A 25,176-nucleotide genomic window follows, 5' to 3' on the forward strand; every position below is an offset into this window, starting at 1 on the left:
AGTTCTAGCAAATGCTATGAACTGTGATTGATCAACTGTGATATATTGAAAGTGGTAGATAGAAGAAAAGTACGACAAAAGAGACGGGCCTGGGATTGAACCCTTGAAGCAGAAGCGGTAGCCATTAGACCACCAACCCCGTCTAATAAAAATGGTTCAGTGATATTGCTCAGAAAAAAACTAGAAAAATCCAGAAATAGGATAAGAACATATCTATTCTGGAAAAATATCTTGGAAATCTTTGGAAATTTTTCCGTTTTTTCGGCGAGCAACAGGCAGAGTTGCCACATATACAGATTTATCTGTATTTTACAGATTTTATAGAATATTTTGTGGTCAAGAATCTGTTTAGCGAAGATGCATCGAAGCCAAACCTCGAATTTTCAAGAGTACAAATCTAGAAAGCCTGACAACCGTTCGCGCTGAAAATCTAATCGATTGGTCACCACCAGCGAGTGATCATTGAGTTAAGTTTTCGGCACAAACGGTTGTCTAGTTCTCTAGTTTGTGCTCTTGAAAATTCAAGGTTTGGCTTCGATGCATGTTCACGTTAAAACAGTTTCAAGATTTTTTGAAAAAAAAATGCATTCTGCCAAAGTTTTGCAATTTTGACAATTTTGCATTGTAGTTGTCAGTTTCTTCATTTTCAAATGTAATTGACGTTCATTGCATACCTTCATTTTGTACAACACAGATTAAAAATACAGATATCTTTTGAGTAGGAAATTTTATCGACTTCCCAGGGCATAGATTATTTTCGTACCTGTTACACGATATACGCATGGAAAGAATGTGATTTGTGGTGAAACCAATTTTCAATTCGGTTCGAATAATTCTCAGAGTTTGTAATATAACTCTTTACATTTTTGCAACAGTGTAATACTAAGGCTTTTGGGAAGCTTTTCACTATAGATATAAAAAACAATGGCTATCGATTCATACTAAAAACGCAGACCGAGATTAGTGTGTCTCAGTTATTGATTAAAGAGAAAGTAAATAGAGAGCCTCTCAATTTTCAATAGGTTCTTTGAAAAGTTACGCGAGAAATGCTATAATCTTCAAAAAAATTCCTTCATTCCAAACCTGTTAATATTTTTTTTTCGGCCAACCAGAAGTTTGATCCTGGGCATTCAAGGGTTAAAGGCGCCGTTGGCAACGTGTATCACGTGTTCGACCGAGTTGGCGATTTTACGGGCGCTGCACAACTGCAACCGCGCGGAAATTATGTTTTGCAAAAGCTTGTCACTTAAAATATAATAAATTGCACTTGAGCCAGTTGAGTTTGGTTGTGGGGATTTCTTCTGAACTAGCAACAAACAGCTGTCGAGCCCGCAATTCGCTCCTCGGAAGTTCAAGTGGGTGGGAATGTTTTGCCGATGTTTTCAATAACTAAGCCAAACCACGATCGCATTACATAACTAAATTAAAGTGACCGATTTATTAGTGTTAGATAGGGTTTCAGGAAAACATCCCTTTCTGTTCCAGTAGGAAATTTTTAAAAGTTTATCTCATCTACATCGACGAACACAGGTAACGATTAATTCCTATCTCTCGGATAACATGTTACCATCGAATCTGGTTGAATCGAGCTTGTTTCATAGCTTATCAGTGTTATGTACATCAGCGAGAGATTCTTATCCAATTTACTTGGGCAGCGATTGCAACGACCTCCACGCAAACAGATAACAAAACCGATATGCTCCGATATCTGTTGAGTGACGCAGCCCATATAGGCATAGGGGAACGCGTGACAAATTACTCAGATCGAGGTGCGAAACGACGTCATCACCGGCACCCCGTATTTGCTAAGAATTCTTGATGACGCGACAATCAGTGGGTTACTTGTCGAACAAAACAAATCTGCCGTGTGCAATTAGCGAGCATGCATCGCAGCAGAAGTGCAGTCCTGTGATGAGTTGACGCTTTTTCCACAACCGTAGGGTTTGCCCTAGCTTATTGAAGCGTGAATCATACAAATCTGTTGCTAGAAGTTCTTGCTTGCTCAAAATTATGTAAATCATTAAGAATCAAATTAACAGTATAAAAATATTGTTGAGAAACTTCCTTCTAACATAACCTTAACATTGGAGCTTCCCATTTTTATATTAGAAAAAATCAAACTGTAAAAACCTCAAGTTACACCCCCATAATAAGATTTGAGTATTGTATGTTTTAATTCCGTCTTTATTGCTTATCTTTTGACAGATACGCGTATATTAACTATCACTTGTAGTCTTCTTCAGTGTCAGTCTACAAGCGGTAGTCTAAAATCGCGTATCTGTCGAAATAGTTTTTTTTTAATAGAATTTTCGCATTTCTAGCTAGAAACTTTCACTTACCCCGGCTATCTGGGATGTTAATGGGGTTTAGGATCTGTGGTTCTCACTCAAAGGTCTATTACTTAACGGCAGGGTTGGGAAAAAATCTGAAATTCACTCTACAGTAGTCAAACAAAGCCAATCACAGTCAGCGAAGCCAGTGAAACTCACGCCCATCGCTGCTGTAGGCAAAAAGCCTTGAAAATTGCAAAACACCCGTTGCTAAGGGCAACCCAAAATTACTGTAGAAAAATGTTCTATTTCCCGCTGCATTTCCCGCATTTAGAGCCTTCAATGACACTCATGATTTAGAAAATTCGTGCACCCAACAGAGGCTACTTGATGAGATTCACGTTTTTGAACTACTGTACTGGGAGAGCCACGTGATTTTCGCGAAAATTCAAGCCTACTACTATTACCATTCCCAGCACTGCTTAACGGTCTATTACGGATACACATCTCGAGTGTGATAGACAAAAAAAAAAGAGAAAACGACTCTGTACCACGCCACCTTTATTTGGCTTGGGCTACAAGTTCGATATCCCCCGGAACTACCTCATGGTTTTACTTCAGTGAGCTGAGGGCTTGTTGTACGTCATTTCGTCATCTCTGGCTATATTCGCTCTGGCTGCTATTTGTCTCTGCCCCGTCACTAACATTTTAGGGCCGGTCACATGCCTGGGCCAATTTCCCCGACGGCCGAAGTGTCTCGAACCGATGCTATTCCCGCAGATGCCGAGGTTGGTCCTGCGATTCCGGTGGAGGCAAACTTCCAATTCACAGGCGCCCCGACGACCATTTTCCGGTACTGTTTCGCGATCTATTCAGCTTGTCCTCGGAGGATGATCTAGCCTACTCCGACTCGATGTCTACTCATCACCGATACTACATGCTCGTACTACACGGCATAGTCCCCGACGGAAGATCTCGCCTACTTCGATCGCGGCCTGACGCCCTCTGGTTTTCTCGCTATTACTGTTGCAGCGACGACATGATATGCGTTATTGCTTTGTTCACCGCGTGTCACGTACTTACGTGTTGACTTGCCTTGCCCCAAGCAGGAACTCCATACCTCAGTATCGATGATGAGATGTAAGCTAGCAGACACCTCGTACTTCTGCTTGGACCGTCTAAGTTTGGCATGAGCGCACACCCTATTACGTTCATTGCCTTCTCGGACTTTTCACATGCGTAATCAACGTGGCTGTTGAAATTCTGCCGATCCCAGGTGCTTCAACACGCGTTTCGGTGCAATCACATACCTTCCGACGTTGACCTCCATCAGCTGAACCGCTTTGCAGCTGCTGTCTAGCAGTATCTCTGTTTTGTGGTGAGCTATCTGCAGACTCCGCTCACACAGCCCTCGATTACGTCAATTGTTTCCATCACTGACATCTCCACTGCTTCCAGCGCCACGCCCATTGCCGTAATGATACATCATCTGTAAAACCGACAACTTTCAAATTCTTGGGCAACCGCAGCGTCAAGACTCCGTCGTACATTCCGTTCCAAGGAGTTGGACCGAGAATGGAACCTTGAGGGACGCTCGCTGTCACTTGTATTGATTTCTGCCTTCCATTTGATGCGTACACCAGGATTCTGATCTGGAAGTAGCTCTTCAGGATCTTACACAGATAGTCGGGAACTTGCCTTCTGTGCAATGCGGCGGCGCAGTTCGTTTCTGCTTCGACGCCTTTTCGGCACACTCGAGTACTGTTCGGAATGCAAACTGCGTCGATAAGCCTTTGCGAAATCCAAACTGCATTTGCGACAACCCGCGCACGCTCTCCGTACACTTCGTCAGCCTGTTAAGTATGATTCTTTCCAGAAGCTTTCTGAGCGTATCCAGCAGGCATATGGGCCTAAACGAGGCTGGATCTCCCAATGGCTTCTCTGGTTTTGGCAGCAGTACCAGTTTCTGGATCTTCCATATTCCAGGAAAGTTACCTTCGTCAAGGCACTTCTGTAACACCTTCCTGAACATGTCCGGATATGCCAGGATGGCAGCTTTCAGCGCCACGTTCGGTATTCCATCTGGACTTGGGGCTATCTTCGATTTTAGTCGTTTCGCCGCTTGTACAAACTCGTCATTGGACACTTGCCGTTCCTCAGCGATTGCATCTGCGTCTTCACCGTACGACGTTGGTGACGAGGACGTTGGATCGTGCTTCGGAAAGAGACCTTGATCATTGCCATAACGACTCGATACGCATTACCCCATTGATTGGTTTCTGCATCTGGACACAGCTCCTTATAACAATTAAATTTACTAAGCTGGATCTCCCGTTTGAGTGCAGTCCTTGCTTCTCGAAAAGTCGTCCTTCGTTCCTTTCTCTCCATTTCCATTCTTGCTCTCTGAGCCCACCTTCTAGCTCTGAGACAAGAAGCGTGAAGCGTGCTGATCAAGTCATTTCACCAGTAAGCTGGTCACCGTTTGTTCATCGGCTCCAATTTTCGAGGCATAGTTGCGTCACAAGCCGTTACCATCCTCTGAGTTAGCTCGGTGGCGTCGATATCCTCGTTATCGCCGTCTTGACGAAGTGATGAATAGTTCCATGTTAAAGGCTTTCGTCTTCCACTTCCGCACGTTAGTAATTCTTCCCATTGTTGACGCAGGTGTACTCCTCACAAACTCTCCAGTTCATATTCGCCGACAGTGCAGGACTGCAAAACGTAACGTGAATTCTCCGAAATGTGCAAACGGAGCCTTCATTGCACAATCGTACATCTAGTTTCGCTAAGGCTTCCGGCAGGATATATCCTCTTGCGTTGGGCACTCTGCTGCACCACATCACAGCCCAGGCATTGAAGTCTCCTGCAATGAGAATCGGGTTCCGTCCGATCAACTTGTCAGTTAGCTGATCCAACATCTGGCTGAACTGCATACATCAACATCATTGTCAGTTAGCTGATCCAGCATCTGGCTAAACTGCATACATCAACATCTTTGATGTTGGCGATGACGTAGTCTTCAACTGAATTGTCCACCACTTCCTGTATAGGGAATCTGTCCATAATATGTATCGCAGCCATTCTCGTTCTATCCGCCACCCAGTTGCCGTTATCAGATGGAACTTGATACGGCTCTGCTATAATCGCCACATCACACGTGTTTTCTGTCGTTGACTGCCACAACAGCTACTGTGCGGTGTCGCATTGGTTCAGATTGATCTAGATTATCTCCATTGGTATTGGCCTTCAATCGCCGTCTTGTAGGCAGGGAATTTGAAGCCACCCGTTTGATGATGATTTCCGTCTTCTGGAGTGCATAGCATGCACTTTGGGATCTGTGTACAGTCTTTCACAAGATGACACGTTCCCTCACAATTCCAGCACATTTTGGATCTCTCCGGCCCGTTGCAAACGCCTGCTCGGTATCCGAAGCTTAATCACTTGAAACATATTTTTGCATGCTCGACTCTCAATCGGCATTTCGACCATCCAATCGACACATTGCCTACCTCCAATACCTTGTTAGCAGCGGTCACCCGCAGACGAATCATCACTGTCTGTATGCCTCCATACACCTTTCTCAATCGGATCGCTATTTGCACGTCGCCTAAGTTACACTGTGACTTAAGTGCATCACTCAGCTCTTCTTCTGACGTACAATCTCCGGACATAAAGCCTTCACTTCTGCCTTATCCCTCAGCTTGCCAATTCAGGAGCGCTAAATCGTCAATTGTAGGATTCTCCTTCAACTCAAAGAGCCTCTCACCTTTTTGGGTACGTCTGTCTTTGACCATGTTTTCGCTTAGATCCCTTAACATCAGGTCTTCTCTGAAGCTTTTGAGAAGCACTGCGTACGTTGTAGCACGGCGTCCCTTTTTGGCGAGTACGGCGTCTCTCTTTGGTGGCATCTGTCCAAGTAGAGGCTTTGCATTCTTCTTCTACGCCATTTTCTGTACCTTTGTCTGTTGTCGCTTCTACCAACGACTTTACTCCACTCATTATCCCATGGAGTGACGTTTGTACAACGCATCTCTCTAGAAGCGGCGTCCATAGTATCCTATCACGTCTGCTTCTCGGATCTGCCTGGTCTCCCATCTCCTGGCTAGGTTCTCTTTGGAGTCATGGACACTGGTGTATTTTCCACCACCGCTGACCACTCTTTCGTTCGCTTATCCGAGGTAATAGCGAGGGCAGCTTTAGCCGTCCCCAATGCGTACTCCGCTGTTTCGGTTGACCACTGCCGTATCGTACTCTTTCACCGCCGATGAGAGGGCCTTTCGGATCCGTACGATCATGAGATTTATCTCCTTGTGGATGTTGTTCTTATTGTCCACGTAATTGTGGAGTTCCTCTGCAAGGCTCTTCGCCACGACTACCTTCGGCTTATGTGGAACTAAGTTCAACCCACTGCAGCCTGGATTCTGTGGTACTGCGTCTTCTGTCGTTGCTGCTGCATCCGTTACTGTACTTCCTCCTGTTGCTACTGTTGCAACTGTTGTGACTGGTTCTTCTACTGCTGTCATCGTTGGAGGTGACCTCAGTAAACCACTTCTTGTGAACGTATTCGCCACATTCACTGCGTTGTTGTTATCTCCTGTCATGCTGTAGGCCCCCCACTCGCCGTTTCGGAGCGGTGTCATCCATTCTTACTAGGGTAGTGGAATAGCACGACTCTCAGCCCTGTTGCGCCAAGTTACAATGTGGTATTCCAAGATTCAGTCATGGTACTTATGCAGTCAGTATACCATAATTAGGACCTCACAGGCATCGGTCTCAATATGCCGGATGGCACTCTTGATGATGGGCTAGTGATTTGAAAGCGGCACTAGTCGCTTGTACAGAGCTGCTTTTAGACCTGTGTTTTTTAAGAGATTCTACAGAGTCCAGCGCCAAAAACCTGGCCTCTGAGAGAAACGCCGTGTATCGTGTGACAGGTACAATGATACTCTATGACCAGGGAAGTCGACCGACCGGGAATCGACCCCAGAAACCTTTAGCATGGCTTTGCTTTATAGCCGCGGACTCTACTGCCCATACTCGCAATACAGTCCCATTTGGAAAATCATCATGCCGAGAAAAACGCATCTGAAACTTATTGCAAAATTTTTCGTAACGCCGCTGGTGGCAACATAAAATTCTGGTGGCATTACTCAACACATTATCATTACAGTATAAGAAAATGCTCAACGAATAAAATATTGTTAATGCAGTTGATTTTACTGTACAAATCCAAGATAATAGTAGGTGGGACTCGTTATCCGAGTACTTTTCTCATCAAATGCAAATATACCCGCATACCAGTCCTATTACTTGGGACTCGCTTACTTTGTTATCGCGCACCTTGACACATTTGTTGGCAAGTTTATTACGTTTCCAAAGCACTTTTCCTTTTTCTAAAATTAGTGCTATCATCTTTTAATTTCAATATTTCCTTTAAAATAATCAGCTATATGGTGAAGGTAGTGACAGTGTTCAAGATATTCCTGGGCGGATGGTAGTGTTGCGGCCAGCCAATATGAATAGTACCCCCTGGATTCATCAGCAGTACGTTTATGTTGGGTTGGTAACATAGATAATACTAATAGCTATCAAGGCATAAAATCGGACAAGCTTTGGTAAGCCTGATTTCGGCAAAGCTGTTAAAAATTTCTAAGATATGTCTTCTTATTTCTCAGCATTAATTATCGTATCACTAAAACATAGTTTGACCAGTCGACGATACCAGTGGTGATGTGCGTATGCCTATGTTGGCCCAAAAAGCTTTCCCCTCCATGTCGTTGGAAAAAGACCCTACCGGAGGCGGAGATTTCGTTGCTAATTGGCCAGAGGACGAGAGATGTAAGAGGTATAGCTTTGACTTGGAGGAAAGCTATTTATTTTATGATTTTTTTAGACTTTCTCAAGAATTAAAAACTTAATATGCTTCAACCATTAATATCACCAGAAGCATTCTGGAATGAAATGAAGTCATGTCAAGCAAAAACTACATTTTCATGGAATAAAGTTGACTTATAATACTCAAATTAGTAGTTTTTCTTTTTCTTTTTAAATGAAAACAACGATGCAAGATTGGAGGAATCATAACAGGAAAGGGTTGGTTTGAATTTCATCGTAATCTACTGATGGGACTGTTATGCGGGTACTTTCAATATGGGACGCACATAGTTTGGTATTTTTTTCGCATTTTGTCCATACAAAGATACAATTTTAGATATGCTACCAAGAAGTACACTAATAATAAGTACGATTCGTGAAGAAAACTGAAAAATTATGAAAATTCAAATGGGACTGTTATGCGAGTATGGGCAGTCTAACAACTCGCTAAGGCAGGGCCAAACAGCTTAAGAACAAAGAATAGCTGGAAAAGTTGGCGATAGAGCGTAAACTTAAAGTTTGTCCCAGATAAATTGGCTACTTACAATTACCAATTGATAATCAGGATATGTGATACATAACAGCGGAAGAGTAGAATGATGATGAAAAATGTCCAATTTATAATAATGCTTTTCTAACGCGCTTACAAAGTGTTTTCACTCATCATCTTTCGTCATCTATCACCGCTAGCAAACCTTTTATGAGTACTATGCTATATGCTAACAGTATATGCTTCTATGAATAGACAAATCTCGAAGACTTATTCAAACAGACTCAAGTCAGAAAAGTTAACAAACTTACTTTATCAATCCTACGTATTTCGCAGACGAAATTCTACACGTTCCGCTCTAAACCAACTCGATTTTCCACTTTTAGAACGTTTAATTTCCGGATTTACAAAACGACGAAAGTAAGATTCTCCACTTTCGCAACCTAACCGCTACTTTCGCCGCTCCGTTGTATGGGAGACACGAATTAAAACAAAACACTACTTGAGTCGATTTAACACTGGTACAAAAACGTCGTAAGTAACTGATGATTGAAATGGCTTATCATTTTGTCATACAATTTTTGTGGGAAGTGATAGGAACTACTTTGAGTTTTAACGCGTGCTGATTGTATGCAAAATGTAAGCAATGTACACGGTAAAAAAAATGTTAAAAGGGGGATTCATTTTAAAACAGTTTTATAAGAAAGGTTGTGATTCTTCTTATTTAAGTTTCTCAAAACCGTATGAAAGTTACTTACGTCGATTTGAAAAATTAATCGAGAAATAGAGAAAATTTTGGCAAAACATAATCATATTTTGACTTTTTATTGCTATTTATCACCGTTTAAAAAAAAAATAATTACGTAATATAAATATGATAAATATGTTTGACAATGGTTGATCCCCTGCTTGAGCTTGGGGTATATTCACAAATTTAATAACGCCGAAAATGGTCATTTTCGATACCCACCCACCCCCTCGTAACGCATTTTGTATGAATGTTTTTCGAATTTTGTATGAGCTGTAACAACACTAGGACACCCACCCACCCTCTACAGAGTTATGAAATTTGCGAATGGGCATTTGATTGGTCACCCGTGGATGCTACTCCAGTATCGCCAGATCAGCTGCACTTACACAAGGAACCAACCGAATGACTGCTTGGGACTAACAGGCATCCTCAGTGTATAAGTGCTGGTGATCTTCTATTTTTAGACGATAATGGTGCCTGCCACGTCAGAATGCAGACCAATGTGGGGAAGGGGAAGGAATCGATGATGCATTATACTGTGCACCCCCGCTAATTTGAACGGTACCTCATGCAAACCATCGGGGCTCTTTTTTATTTTGAACATCTCGTCGCTCTAGAATCGTGTTTCTGGTAACCTCTTTCACTGTTTTGTTTTGATTTTGCGTTCCGTTCCACAGCGTTCCATTTCACTCTACTCCGTTCCATGAGCTAAATGACGTTTGAACCATTTTTAATCTAAACGGTGTGCAAATTAGCGGGGTACAAATTAAAAAGTGTTCAGATTAAATGTGGTCAAACCAACGGGGGTACCCGGTACTGGCTCCCACGTAGACCGTATATACCACTGCATCTACGCCAGTTCATGCGGGAGTGTTTGGATTGGGGGAAAGGCATGACAGAGAGGTTTGCTTTTGTGGTTAGCAGACTGCCTATGAATCAGGCGTAAGGGAAGGCATGCGCGTGGAAGAATGGAAACGTTAGGGAAACGGTTTCTTGTTCGTCTCTGGTTCTAGCGTTTGCTATGAACGAATAGTTTGAGTGTGATAGATTTAGAATGGAAGACAGAAGCAAGTGAGAGATATACAACTACAAAGTACGAGGAAAGGGACAGGCCTGGGATTGAACCCATGACCTTCTGCTTATGAAGCATCACACCACCAACCCCGTCTTTTGACAATGGTTGATCCCCTGCTGAAAATTAACTTGAAATTCGCAACGGTGTATCAAAACTCATATTACTTACCAAATGCTCCACAGCTCCAACTGTAGGACTGCACCCGGTCCAGTCAATCTCCACGACGGCAACAGGCAGTGCCTCAATAAAGCCAGCCGCACAAATTTCCCACCAACTGGCCTGGCCCTATCTTCTGAAACACTCTCCACTCACTCACAGCCACCAAATGGTTGGTTGGTTCATTCACAGCAAAATTCTTCCTATTGATTGTTCTTCTTCTTCTGCTTCTAGCGCCGGCGAGCTTCCCTGCACAAATTTTCAAGAACTTTTTAATCAACTATTGCATCAGATACGCGCACGAATTGCGGCCGGCCGGCAAACGAAGATGATGAATGCATGTGAGGAGTGTAGCGGAAAGTAGTCGCTAACATCTAAAACAATCTTACAAATATTGAACTAAGCTCACGAGGAATTTAATTATTAGAAATACCTTACAATGATGTATTGAAAAGTAGTGTAGTGGTGATAATATTTGAATAAAACGACATTTTGTATCATAATCAATCACACAATGGTTAAAAATGCCAGAAATGTCAAGAAAAAATATATGTTTGTGCTAATAAATTCATTCCATGATTCACTTTGGCATGGGAAGTTTTTTCTCGGCCAAAATTTCTGAAACTTTACAATAAGAAGCGCTTAAGTACGACGTACATTGTGGCCAAATAGGAGTTCTGTAGCTTTCAAAAAACCTCACTGCCAAAAAGTGCCAAGAATAGGATCCGGCTCCCTATACTAAAACAACATGAACCAGAATTTTGTGAGCAAATTCAGAAACGGGATTTTAAAAGACCTTTTTTTCGTTGTTCTGTTTATACACGTTGATGGCAATATCGGCACTAAAAGTTCCTTTTTTCATATAAACTTTTTTCACTATAAATCATCCAATCTAAAGAAGACACTTTAAAAATTATATTTTCTGCAAGATTTTGTGTTGAATGCTGGATGAATCATGTTCTATTTATATTAGAATTCTATATTTTTCATATTTTTTTTTTTTTGGTTTATTCAATAATTGTTGATATAATACAAATAAGCTCAAAAAAAATTTGAAAGAGATAAACTATGCACTGAGACATATCGTTTTGAATGTTTGCGACTACTTTTCGATACACTTCTTAGTATGGTATCTTCGTTCCCAAAACACGATGACAACGACGACGACGACGGCGGCGAGACGCGAATCTGTGCGACGCTCAATTAATTTAATTGCTACGCGTCCGCGTTCAGTTCATTTAACTCGTTGATTAGTTTCGACTGTGGCGGCGCGATTGGGGCAGCGCACGAGATGAATGTGCTTCGATGGGTTTATCTACGCATAGATTGACCCTTTGCGGGCTGGCTTAGTTGTTCTGAGGCGATTTCGCCCGAGTGCGTTGAATGGACCAATTGAAAAGATTCATTAGGATATTTAACTCATTCAGGCAAGAACGTACAAATTCACCTGGGTATGAAAGGGTTGCACCGAAGAGACCTTTCATCAATTGAGTTCTGCGGGGTCAACAGGGTTCATAAGGCTAGCAGATACAAGGTATTTGCTTGTATCCACTTGGCATTCTACACGCTAATAAAAATAGAAAAGCGTGCATTCGACTTCAAGAATTGACAGCATCAATCAGCGTGTGGTTCGATTGGGAGGTCAATTTGGGTCATTCGCGAAATAATTTATTGTCATCAATTGGAAGAGACGCACCGTTCAAAATCTAGGACTAACAAAGCCGGTTTTCTTGGTCCGGATATGCCCAAGACAAGAGATGTCTGGCAGAAGTACCAGTTTATTAAAGACCGACATGTCGGAATTTCAAATTTTACAGGGAACGCCATTTGAAGGCGGGTTTGGGTATTAGAAAGTTGGAATAGTAGTTTACGGAACAAGTTGCAGAATGATGATTTTTACAGCACGAGTGGTAAATTTACGAGGCTTGCCGAGTAGGATAACTACGACGAGTGCTGTAAAAATCGAGTTCTGCAACGAGTTACGTACAACATTTTTTGCAATTTCGTAGAAGACCACTTGAGGGTATCAGAAATTATATCGAAATGCATTCACCATTATTTTACAGTTTCTGACAAATTGTTGTGTTGTGATTCATTACGCAACTCAAAACAGTTGCGTAATGAGAAAGCGTTGCGTAATGAATCATTACAGAATTGGCTTCAGTTGCGTAATGACTATTCCCGCACTGCATATTTGAGTGCAGGAAAGTAGGCCGTTTTATGACAGATTGGTGTGATAAAAAACAGCCTAGTACGATGAGATATTGCAAAAAACATTCTTTTTTGCAATTCCGTTGCATATAATGGTCTACTTTCTCTATCAAAATAATCAGTACTGAAAATTGCTACTTTTCAGCACTGTTTCTTGTGCTGAAACATATCACTTTTCAGTACTGTTTCGAATGTCTGAAACTCTTGGAACGCTATCCATCCAGTGCCTAAAAATTTCTTCATTACTTTCCATGGGTGGTCCGGATCCGACTCAGGAGATTTTTAATTGGTAGCGGAAAGTTCAATGTGTGAGCCTTGTAAGTAATATGTGTGTGATCCATGAAACAAAACAAAATTTTGTTTTCAACTCATTCCAAAACTCGATTTTTTCAGCACTCGTCGTATTTGTACGACTCGTGCTGAAAAAGCATAATTTTGCAACTAGTTGCATAAATAACTATTTTGCAATTTCTCATCATTCCAATCTGTCATGAAACAGTCTACTTTACGGCACTAAATTATGCAGTGAGGTAATAGTGAAATCAGTTATGTAATGACTATAGCCAACGCTTACGCAACGTTTTTTTTTTTATTACGCAACTGTTTTGAGTTGCATTATTAATCATTACACTACAATTGTCAGAAATTGCAAAATGATGGTGAATGCATCACGATGCGATTTCTGATACCCTCAAGCGGTCTTCTACGAAATTGCAAAAAATGGTGTACGCAACTCGTTGCAGAACTCGATTTTTAAAGCACTCGTCGTAAATACCCAACTCTGCAAGCCTCGTTGCATAAACATACGACTCGTGCTGTAAAAATCATCATTCTGCAACTTGTTGCGTAAACTACTATTTAACGCTTTGTAGCATTTCAAATATTATGTTCTACATTTCAGAATCCAGCTAAAAGGCTTTCATGAACATTTCCAGAAAATCTTAAAATATTTAAATAGTCAAAAATACATTTTAATATTTTTTATTCAATACAATCCTAACAGGTCCGTTCCACTTGAATTCATTTTGGGTACCACTTCTAGTACTGTATTTGGTCCCTTAGTACTGCAAAAGGTACCCAAGTTTGACAGATCGTAGTACACTTTTCACGGCATTATAGATTTTGCTCTAATACCTTTAATAAGCGGTTTCTTCACCACCGCTTAGGCATTAAACCTAGTTTAACCATATGAGTAAACGTGGTTTACGGCTTAAGCGAAGGTGAAGAAATTGGCCCTAAGTCATATAAAATCAAGGGTAACAATTTTGTGACTTTCTTACTTTAGATTATTTGTGTGTAGGGCATAAAAAACTTAGAAGTTTAACTACACGTTTTTTACCTTTTTTCCCACGTTTTTTTTTTTATTTTACTTCGATTGACCCAAATAATTTGAAAGCAAAACTCTACTGCAAAACGAATCTTTTTAACTTGCAATTTGAGGTATTATAAACGTTGCCTTAGTTCAACCGGTTTAGTGAGATTTAGGCTCTTATCGACATTTCCTAGAATATAATACACTACGATCATAGATATCGTTTCATTATGAAAAAATAACAATAGAACATACAATGCACGATTCGTAGAAATTAATACGCACTAACTTTAATGACTAGGTAGTCACCGAAATATAATCGCTACGCTGATCTGGAAGGAAGCCGTTCAAGTTCACTTTTTTTTCAAACACTTTTTGCTTTTACGCTTACAATGATCGATTGGAATTGACCGAAAGACACCAAAATGTAATGTCAGATTCTGCAGTTCACATAATTCACAAGATTATTTTCGCCTGGATTACACGAAAAAAAACTGCGACGACAATCTTTTGCTAAACAAACGGAGGGCGGTTTTGTTTTGGTTGAATGACACACGTACAAGGCCTTTGTTTTGGTTTTGCTCGCGAAAATGTTGTTATCAGCTGCTGCCGCTGCTGCGCGATGCGTCGAACACACCACCACTGATGCATTTCCAGTAGTGTGGTGATTAAATTTTCGTTTGACATCTGAAATTCCAGTTGGATTTTATTTCTAACAGTTTTGAGATCACCTTGGGAAAAATCTTTCCATAATTGGCTAAAAATGCCTTTTATCCAGGTTTTTACGAGCGCTAATGGCTGCCGCAAACATGCTCGCTTTCTGGTAGGGATCAGTCGATATGACGTTTGGCTTGGGTTCGTTCAATATAAAACGACCCAAGCCAAACGTCAAATCGATTGTTCCCTACCAGAAAGTGAGTGTGTTTGCGGCAGCCATTCACGGTTAAAAAAATATATGTTAAATAGCATACAAATCATACTAAATCCATATTTGATCTTCGACGCATTATGATTGGTAATTCTTTGAATTGCTTAAAACCATTAGTTATTTCTGCTTTTGTAAACAAATTAAAAAAAACTTCATTGTAGTTATTCTTAGGGGAATTTATATTTGTTAACAGGATATGGATAAGTTGCTTGACAATGATGTGCTGCGTTAACTACTCGGCCGGAGGAAAATAGATCTTAGAAGAATGAGCTGCTGTTTGGAAAATAGCGCAAGTAAGTGCCGTACGATTGCTGCTTGATTGCCACTGGAACGCTCCGACGAAAAGCTCTTCACCATTCCTTTATTACCGGCTGCTAGTTTGGATAAATAGTTTCCGGATCATTCTGCAGCAGAAGTACTGCAAAATTTTATTCAGTCTTAGAATGTGCTTCCGGGCTTCCTGCTGATCACCTTCGACCTCGCAAACTTCTGCTGCCATCGCTCCATTAAAATCAGCTGAAGAATATCAAATATTTTAAACAATTGAGCTCGTTACAATTTAATTTTGTTTATTTCCAAATTATTTACCTTTTTATAGGATTCCGTCAGTAAGTTTTTGCTACAACTCGAAAATTACCAGCGAACCTGTTGCTACTTGCTTACAGTAAGCTGCAATGAATTTCCACAAGTTCCAAGATTAGCAACTAGTAACGCTTATTCACAAAAGGAAATAAATGCCCAATAATCTTTTCAATGTATAAAACATAATCATCCTGTTTATATTTGATATGCATCACGAAGTATTATTTTGAAAAATGTGAAAGAAATATTAAACACTATGCTATTTAGAATATTTGATTTTCACCGTGTTAGCGCTTTTAAAAAGCTGGATTGATTAATGAAAACCACACTCAGGTTTGTCTGTGTTCATGCGTAAAATATTGTATTTTTTGGTAAAATCCAGAATGCAATCGCAGTTCTGTTTAGAGCTGCGAACTTATTTACACAGTTAGAGAAAATTGCTCAGAACAAAGTATAAAAACTCTCTTGATTTCTTACACCACATGCATCAAAATAAATGAGACTTCACAAAGATTATCAATATTACTTGCCAAATTATAGTAACACACATCATAATTGATAAAAATAAAACAGTTTTCAGTGAAATTTCGACGTCAGAAATATTAATTTCACCAGCTGTATAACATTTCATTGAAGTTCGTCAATAATGACTTAGTGTGTAAGAGGTCAGTTTAGCCGCTTATTTACATCTGTCATAGCCGCCTGGAGTCGTCACAGCCGCCCAACGTATTTTGACAGCTACTAAAGGTACGCTGCATTTTTGTTTATCTTACACGAAAATACTCACACAGATAAAATAGTTATGAAAATTCTTCGGATTTGTACTGAAATCGGAATATAAATTCAATTTATTCAATTGGATTGTTTAGGGGTATCCAAGTTTTTACATATCATGATTCTACGTTAAAAATTGAGCCATAATCCAAAATTTAATATTCTTCCGTGCCCTGGAACTACTTTTAAAATACATTTGAAGTTAGAGTGGAAATTGCTTTTGAATCATTGCTCGGCAAATGTTACTACGGGACGAGCTGTCATTATGTAAATTGAAATACCATTGAGTCTACAGATTTAAATCTTCATTAATAATTTATTAAGTCGCTTAAATTTTACCATCAAAATGTCGAATTGTCATGTTCCGACATGCAGGAGCAATTTATATTCGAAGAAACCCTAAGCAGAACCATGTGAACCGGTTACGTTCCATAGATTTCCAACGATCAATGTGCAGAGGGACCGATGGCTAACATTTTTGGGCTAAAACTTGAAAACAAATACCACGAATCTTTTCGTTTATTCCAAGCACTTCCGAGAATCAAATAGCAGGACCATAGTGGAAGAAAATAAAGAAAATCCTGATGTAAGATTTGACAACTATCGAACTCAATGTCACTCCCACTCCTTTGTATTTAGGCCTCTTATGTGAACTAGACATTCGGTCAAATTTCAGAAATTATATCGGATTCAATTCCTGCATTCCGTACAATAAGGCCTTTCTATGTACATTTAGTAAATATATTCTTGTATGTAAAATAAAAAAGAAACAAATTGCACGACTAGTTATTTCTGAGGGAGGTAATGGGTTGCATGAGAAACATGGAAAATACTCATAATAAATAGAACAAATGCATTGAATAACCTTCCAATCGGATAAGTTACAAATTATTCTGCCAAGCCATCGGTATTTTGTTATCCAAAATGCCTAAATTTACTAAAATTGCATTAAAATATAACAAACGCTATGCAAATCCCGAAAAAGTTCATAACTATCTACTAATACTAATGCACAGTCGTGAAGAGCATACCTTCTATAGCTGTCAATATACTTCGACAGCCGCCGTCCCATTGTTTCGACTTTGACATTAGCTTCGCATCCAGAAAACTTCGCATCGCGTGAGCAGGTGCGAATACGGTTTAGTGCTGCGAAGTCAATAACTACACTGAAACAAGCGTTGTAGTAATGAGAACCATGAAGGTGTTTTTAAATTTACTATTCAAACCACGATTGAGCTATCATGAACGCTTTTTATTTGCGTTTTGTTCCCTCTCAATTCAACCGCGTCGATAGCCTAGCGGCTAGCGTTCGCGCTTGACAATCGCCAGATCCTCGATTCGATTCTGGTCTGCTGCAAGTTTTCAACCATGATATAGTAATTTTTACTATACAAATGGTGCCATGATAAAATTGAATGCACAAAATATTCTAAATAAATGCGAATTTAGTCTGCACAAATCAAGTGGCGTTGTGTATTTAATTTAACCCTCTGATATAGTATTTTCAACCGCAACGCTGTTCTCAGTGTAGCTTTCAATTCATAATAAATTTATGAGATTCATCTTATACACGTAAAAATTTTACACTCATGCAAATGGACTACAGCGGGGATTCGCTGGTTGGAACACGACTGCCTTCCATCTAACGAATCCGACTCGTTAGTTGGAACGACTGACAGCTGCTGAAAATGCTTCACACTAACGCATCTGGAGAGCAAATCGTCACGAAACGCACATATACATACGCATTTGCTCTATATATGGAGACTTCAATGCGATGGTAATCAGACGTCAAAGTCAGTTTGACATTTTCTGTTGACATTTGAGTGCTTTTTAGTTGGCATATTTTCCAACCAGCGAACATCCAACCATCGAGTCATTCCATGTAGCGGACCCCCAACGAGCGAATCCCCATTGTATCGAAATACATAGGAACCACTTATGCCAATGCACTACAATAAATCGGGTTGGAATTCATAGGCAACCTGAAATCGAACCAAGGACCTTGCGATCGTTGGGCCCATGCGTACACCACACACCTATCGACGCCTACACGCAGTGAACTGGACTAAAGAAATTCATACATTTTGCCTTATGAAAGATGGAACGATTAGGGCCCATTTCACAAATTTCATAACACTGTAGGGGGTGGGTGGGTGTCTTCGAAATGTTACAGCTCATACAAAATATGAAGGATTTCCATACAAAAGATGTTACGAGGGGGTGGGTGGGTATCAAAAATGACCATTTTTGGCGTTATGAAATTTGTGAATGAACCCTTATCGCAATACGAACGTCTTATGTATCGTTTTAGCATCACTCCACATCAAGGCGTCGATAGGCGTGGGGTGTACGAACGAGCCTATCGATCGTAAGGTCCTTGGTTCGAATCCAGGTTGCCGCGAAAACTATTTTTGTTTTCAAATTTCGGTTTCATAAGGCAAATTTTATGAATTTCAACCCGAAGGGGTTCCTACAGGTCCGTCACACTCGGACTCAGATTGGGTACCACTTCTAGTACTGCATATGGTCCCTCGGTAGTGCAAAAGGTACCCAAGTTTTGACAGATCGCAGTACACTTTTCACGGCATTCTAGATTACCTTATGAGCCATAAAATTTTTGGGCAACTGCAAGGGACATGGAGGTCTTTAATTTGTCTTTGGTTCCTATGTTTATCGATAGTCCATTTTGCCTGAGTGTAGATGTGAGTTGATGCTAAAACGATACATAAAACGTTCGTATTGCATTAACCGTTTCACCTTTCATAAGGCAAACTGTATGCATTTCGATATGAAATGACGTTTTTCTTCTTTTTGGTATTACGTCCTCACTGAGACAGAACCTGCTTCCCAGCTTAGTGTTCTTATGTCAGTTATCGCTCAACCTCTGAGCCGAACAGTCGTTTGTTCTAACGCTATTGTTTCGCTACGAGAGTCGATCGCAAGCTATCCTGATTTCGTTTCGCTATCGCCTGGCGAGTTTCGCCTTTTTTATCTTCACGCGCGACAACCGCGTTGAGTCGGCGCGAGAACACGTTTCGAATTGATTATTCGAGTGTGCCCAAGAAACCATCTTACGAAGACCTACACCGTTTCATTGCCAATGACTTAGGTTTGAAGAAATAAGAATGCAGCAGAAGCGCTGGCTGTGCTTTTGTGAAAGTATGCAGTCTTGATGTGGCTCAAAAAGTGGTGTCTGACCATGACAACGTACATGAAGTCATAGTAGACGACAAACCGTATAAGCTACGAATTCATTTAGAAGACGGAGCCGTCGAAGTGAAACTTTTCGATCTTTCAGAAGACGTGTCTAAACAAAAAATCGAAGAATTCCTCAGTGCATATGGAGAAGTGTTAAAAGCCTCCGAACAGATATGGGAGAGCAAGTATGAGTTCAGTGGAGTTCCCACCGGCTTATGGGTTGTCCGAATGATGGTCAAAGTGAACATTCCTTCCTACGTAACCATCGATGGTGAAGTTACATATGTCCAATATTTTAGGCAGCATCACACCTGTCGCCATTGCGAAGATTTTGTACACAATGGAGCATCCTGTGTGCAAAATAAGAAACTTCTTCTTCAAAAACCGTCCGCGGACAAGTCTAACAAGCAATCGTATGCGAAAGTTGCTAAACAAAAACCCTCAACCGGCGCTATTGTGCGTCCGAGATCTACAAATACAACTACATCAGCTGTGGCCAGGCAATGGACATGCCCTATATCAACTGCAGCGATTTGCAGTAGACAGGATGTCCCGGGCCCGATCTATCTGACAAGCCAATCGAGCCCTCTGTCACCATAGAAGATGGTGTCTCCATCATGTTCTGTGGCTGTGGCTAACACATCAAGTCAATCGTCCTCCGCTTCGAATTCCAACACCACGAAATCACTGGCTCCACCGACTGCTGTAAAGCAATTGGTTGTGGAACTGCCTCCACTGCCCGTCGGCAAATTCAAAAAACCGACATTGCAACAACAGCCAATCGACAACGACGAAAACCTAACCAGAAGCAATCGTTCAGATGAAGAAGAAACCGATGATTCCTCGAGCTCAAAACCCCGCGGCCGTCCACCTGGTAAAAAAGCTCGCACACATGACGGAGAAGGTTCGAGAGAAAGGAAACACCGCTAATGGATCACGCCAGCTACAACATCGCCAATATTAATATAAACAACATTTCTAGCCCAACAAAAATCGTTGCACTTCGGACTTTTCTTCGCACCATGGAACTGGACATAATCTTTCTTCAAGAGGTTGAAAATGACCAACTCACTTTGCCGGGCTATAATGTCATCTGCAACATCGACCACATGCGGAGAGGCACAGCAATAGCTCTTAAAGAGTATATTCAGTTCTCTAATGTGGAGAGAAGTTTAGATGGCCGACTGATAGCACTTCGAATAAACAACGTCACGCTGTGCAACGCCTACGCACACTCCGGGACAGCCTTCAGAGCTGAACGAGAGAGGTTTTTCAATAGCACGATTTCGTATTACTTACGTCACAATACTCCGAACGTTATTCTGGCCGGAGACTTCAACTGTGTCCTCCGGCAATGCGACGCAACAGGCAGCAATGATAGTCCCGCTCTCAAAAATACAACTCAACAACTGCAGCTCTGTGATGCTTGGATGCTCTAGTGGCCATACGTATGTAACAGCAAACTCTTCCTCTCGGCTCGATCGTTTCTACGTGAGTCGTGGTCTCCAACAGCACCTTCGGAACTCAGCAACTCACGTTTGCTCTTTCTCCGATCACCAAGCAGACACTCTTCGTATCTGCCTCCCGTCCCTCGGCAGAGCTCCCGGACGCGGTTTCTGGACCCTCCGCCCTCATCTACTTACACAAGAAAACATTGAAGAGTTGCGCTATCGCTGGCAATTCTGGACCCGGGAACGACGGAATTATGCATCCTGGATGGCATGGTGGCTTCTCTGTGCCAAACGAAAACTCAAGTCCTTCTTCCGCTGGAAATCAAAAATAGCGTACGACGAATTTCATTGCGAACATCAAAGGCTCTACAGTCAACTGCGTCGAGCATACGATGATTTCTATGGACAACCGGCACTCCTCACCACTATACACTTGTTAAAAGCACAAATGCTTGCGCTTCAGCGCAAATTCTCCAAGATGTTCACACGTATCAACGAATCGTTTATCGCCGGGGAAGACATCTCATCTTTTCATCTCGGAGAAAGAACACGTAAACGCACGACTATTACCCGGCTACAAAGCGTGGACGGCCAAATACTACACTCATCAGAAGATATAGAACAACATCTCTACCAGTACTATTCATCGCTATATACTGAAGAGGCTGTAGTTAGGAACGGCCTAAACAACTTTTTCCAAAGTGAGAGGGCAATCCCAATAAACGACGCAACAAATGAAGCCTGTATGAGTGCTATATGTACAGAAGAGATCATCACAGCAATAAAAACAAGTGCTTCGAAAAAATCGCCGGGCCCGGACGGGATCCCGAAGGAATTTTATCTGAGAACCTTTGACGTCATACACCGAGAGATCAACTTGATACTCAACGAAGCACTGTCCGGTCAATTCCCAGCTGAATGTGTAGATGGGGTGATCGTGCTGGTCAAGAAGAAAGGAGGAGACGAAACGGTTCGGTCGTATAGACCGATCTCACTACTGAACTTCGATTATAAACTTCTCTCTCGAATCCTAAAATCCCGATTAGAGACAATCATGAGAACTCACGATATACTCTCCAGCGCACAGAAATGTGCTAATTCATCACGAAATATCTTCCAAGCAACTCTTTCGTTAAAAGATCGGTTGGCTCAGGTGATAAAACGTAAACAGAGAGCCAAACTAATTTCATTCGACTCGATTCGGCCTTTGATCGAGTTCGTCGTGCCTTCTTACATCAAACCATGCACTCACTTGGATTTAACGGACACCTTGTGGATCTCCTCGCTCAAATTGCTGATCGGGCATCATCTCGACTATTGGTAAACGGCCATCTATCGCCACCCATTGATATACAACGCTCAGTGCGACAAGGCTGTCCGCTGAGCATGCATCTATTCGTTATATATCTACACCCGCTCGTGAAAGAGCTGGAGAGTATATGTGAGGAAGATCTCATCGTTGCATATGCCGACGATATAACCATCATTTGCTCGTCTACCCAGAGAGTAGAGATATTGAGAGAAACTTTCACTCGTTTTGAGCTGGTGTCAGGAGCAAAACTGAACTGGCAAAAAACCAAAGCGATCGACATTGGTCTTATCGAAAGAGATCCCTTAGTCGTACCATGGCTACAAACGGGCAACACCATCAAAGTTCTCGGCGTGATGTTTACCAATTCTGTACGTTTGATGGTAAAACTCAACTGGGATGCAGCGATTAATAATTTTATGCATCAAATAAGATGCCACTCTATGCGATGCTTGAATTTACACCAGCGGGTGATTATTGCGAACATATTCATTATGTCTAAAATATTGTGCTCTGCAAGATAAATCCACGTAATGCGATTATTTGAAAATGTCGATATACCGTCGCAGTGATAATGAAAATCAATAAATGTTTCAGATTTAGCAAATTTGAAACATTTGTGTCCTTGAAGCACGAAAAAATCCAAGCCTACTTGAAATTTGACGTTGCGTTTGAATTGCGCGCATATCTTCTGCGCGTTACCGCCGCCGCTGGATGTGGATTTAATATAAGCGCCGCAATATGGTACCTATCTTCTATTCTCTCACCATATGCAGTACATATAGCAAAAATTACATCTACGCTACCCAACTAACAATTCAGAGCCACAAACAAGCATGCATGTTTAATTATTGTTCAATAATGGTAATGGTAGCTGAATAACAAATTTGCTCTATAAAGAGCTGAGAAGGTGCTTTTTTAACACAAACTTAGATCAATGTTCAACGTTATGCATTAGCATGAACAAAAGTTGAATCGCCACTTATTAAACGTTTCCAAAGATTCTCATTCGACTAGTCAAGATTGTTCTACAAATGAGCTGAACAAGACATGTTTCCCCCAATTAAAAAGCCAATATTCCACTAAACAAATGTATATGTATAAAAGGATATTTAGAAGACGAACTAACGTTTTACTTGCGTCGCACTTCAGCTATTTCCACATGTTTAACATAAGCATGAATAAGAGCTAAATAAGTATCTTATAAAATCCTAATTCAGCTTCAGTATATTATGAGAACAGTTGATCCAATAGAGGCCAAAATGACGATTAACAAACACATTGTTCAGCAATAAATAAGCCTTGTAAAAGCGATCACACTATAGCTAAATTTCATAAAATGGACAAAATATCCGAAATTCGTGTTGAGTTCCGAATGCATTTCAAAGCTCATAAATTATGCTTTCTTAAAACTTTTGAAATAGCTGTTCAGAAAATAAACATGATCAGTCTCCAGAAATGCAGAATCATTGTGAAAAACAAAAATAAATATTTAAGCTAAGTATTCCGAGTAGGAGCAAAGTACTGACAAACAAAGCGTGATATTGACTTGATTGACATAAGAGATAAAATATCTGAAGACAATATCAAAATTTAATTCCTGGAACTTCTAAACCTATGAAAAATTTGATGTACGCAGATCTAATGAATAGCTCGCAGCTATTGGTAAACTCTTGCAGAATCTAAATATGACATGCAAATTTTGTTCTAGTAGTTTATTTTAGATATCATTTCCAGATATTTTATATCATATATCTATCAAGTTAATATCACTTTAAGCTATCCATATATTATTTTCTATTGCTAAGCTTTTTTCGCCTGCTCGAGATGTTTTTCCGTACAAGAAAAATATAAATTTCTTTGACAGAATTGATTAAATAAATTTCTATAGCCAGCTACATTTGAAATGACATTTCTTCACACTGACACTGAATAAATACTGCGCTCTAAGAAAAAAGATTTACTTGGCCATTTCCGAAAATAAAAATCGAGATATTCGAATATCTTTCTATTCAGGTGGGTTCTGAGGACTAACCCTTCAAATGATTCAAATATATTCATACAGAGAACTTTTACTTCAATGCATATGTAATAGGTTTATGAAAAATACAAATAAAAAAATAATCAAACTATAATTTATAAAATTATTTAAGTTAATTAATCAGTTTTGAACAAACTAAAACTTATTATGAAATTAGATTAATCATTTCAGACTGTTTTTACTTTGTGTAATTAAACATTATTTTGACCAACATCGACATAAATTTTCTCACTGTGCGCTAAAAATAGCCTACTGAACTCAGCTTGGATCAGCACTTAACAGCAGCTGAATAATATGCTTGTTCAGTTGTAGATTAGCGTACCATGTGTTGATTAGACGTTGTCGAATAGAAGCTCGAACATGGTCAATATTCAGCTATGAGAAGTTTATATTTTGCACTGGACGGTACAATCATCAATTCTAGGATGGCGCAGATGGCAAGGCATACCGCTGACGATTGGAAGGTCTCGAGTTCGAATCCAGTATACAGGCGATTTTTAATTAAGATTGTTATACTATCATAATAATAGTGCACACTACATTTATATACTGCCTAGAGAAATATTTTTTTGTTTTTATTAGTCTTTAATTATTTTTAGACCAGCCGTATAAAAGCTGAACTAAATGCTTGTAAAACGTTTTTAAAGCTGAAAAATAAAGTTGGTATTCAACGACATGCTTTAAAGTTTCTCCAAATTTGTGTGAACAATGCTTTAACAAAGGTTGGCCATGGAAATTATTAAAATGTTAT

The 25,176-nt window shown here is 40.5% G+C and overlaps 1 protein-coding gene across 7 annotated transcripts in view; it reads right to left on the bottom strand.

The window, feature by feature from the left end:
* LOC5567506 (cystinosin homolog) overlaps positions 1-14,703 on the bottom strand; it is a 72,598-nt gene extending 57,895 nt beyond the window's left edge. Inside the window, exons 1-2 of one of the 7 annotated variants that reach the window (XM_021837721.1) lie at positions 14,531-14,703; positions 10,629-10,865 (exon numbers count right to left, since the gene is read on the bottom strand). The gene's annotated coding sequence lies outside the window, so the exon portion shown is untranslated. Of the gene's footprint in view, positions 1-10,628; positions 10,866-14,394 lie in introns of all 7 variants that reach the window. The other 6 variants (XM_021837720.1, XM_021837717.1, XM_021837719.1 and 3 more) reach the window with 6 other exon arrangements.
* Between the last annotated feature and the right edge of the window lie 10,473 nt (positions 14,704-25,176).

The sequence above is a fragment of the Aedes aegypti genome, chromosome 1 (assembly GCF_002204515.2).
Source record: "Aedes aegypti strain LVP_AGWG chromosome 1, AaegL5.0 Primary Assembly, whole genome shotgun sequence".
NCBI lineage: Eukaryota > Metazoa > Arthropoda > Insecta > Diptera > Culicidae > Aedes > Aedes aegypti.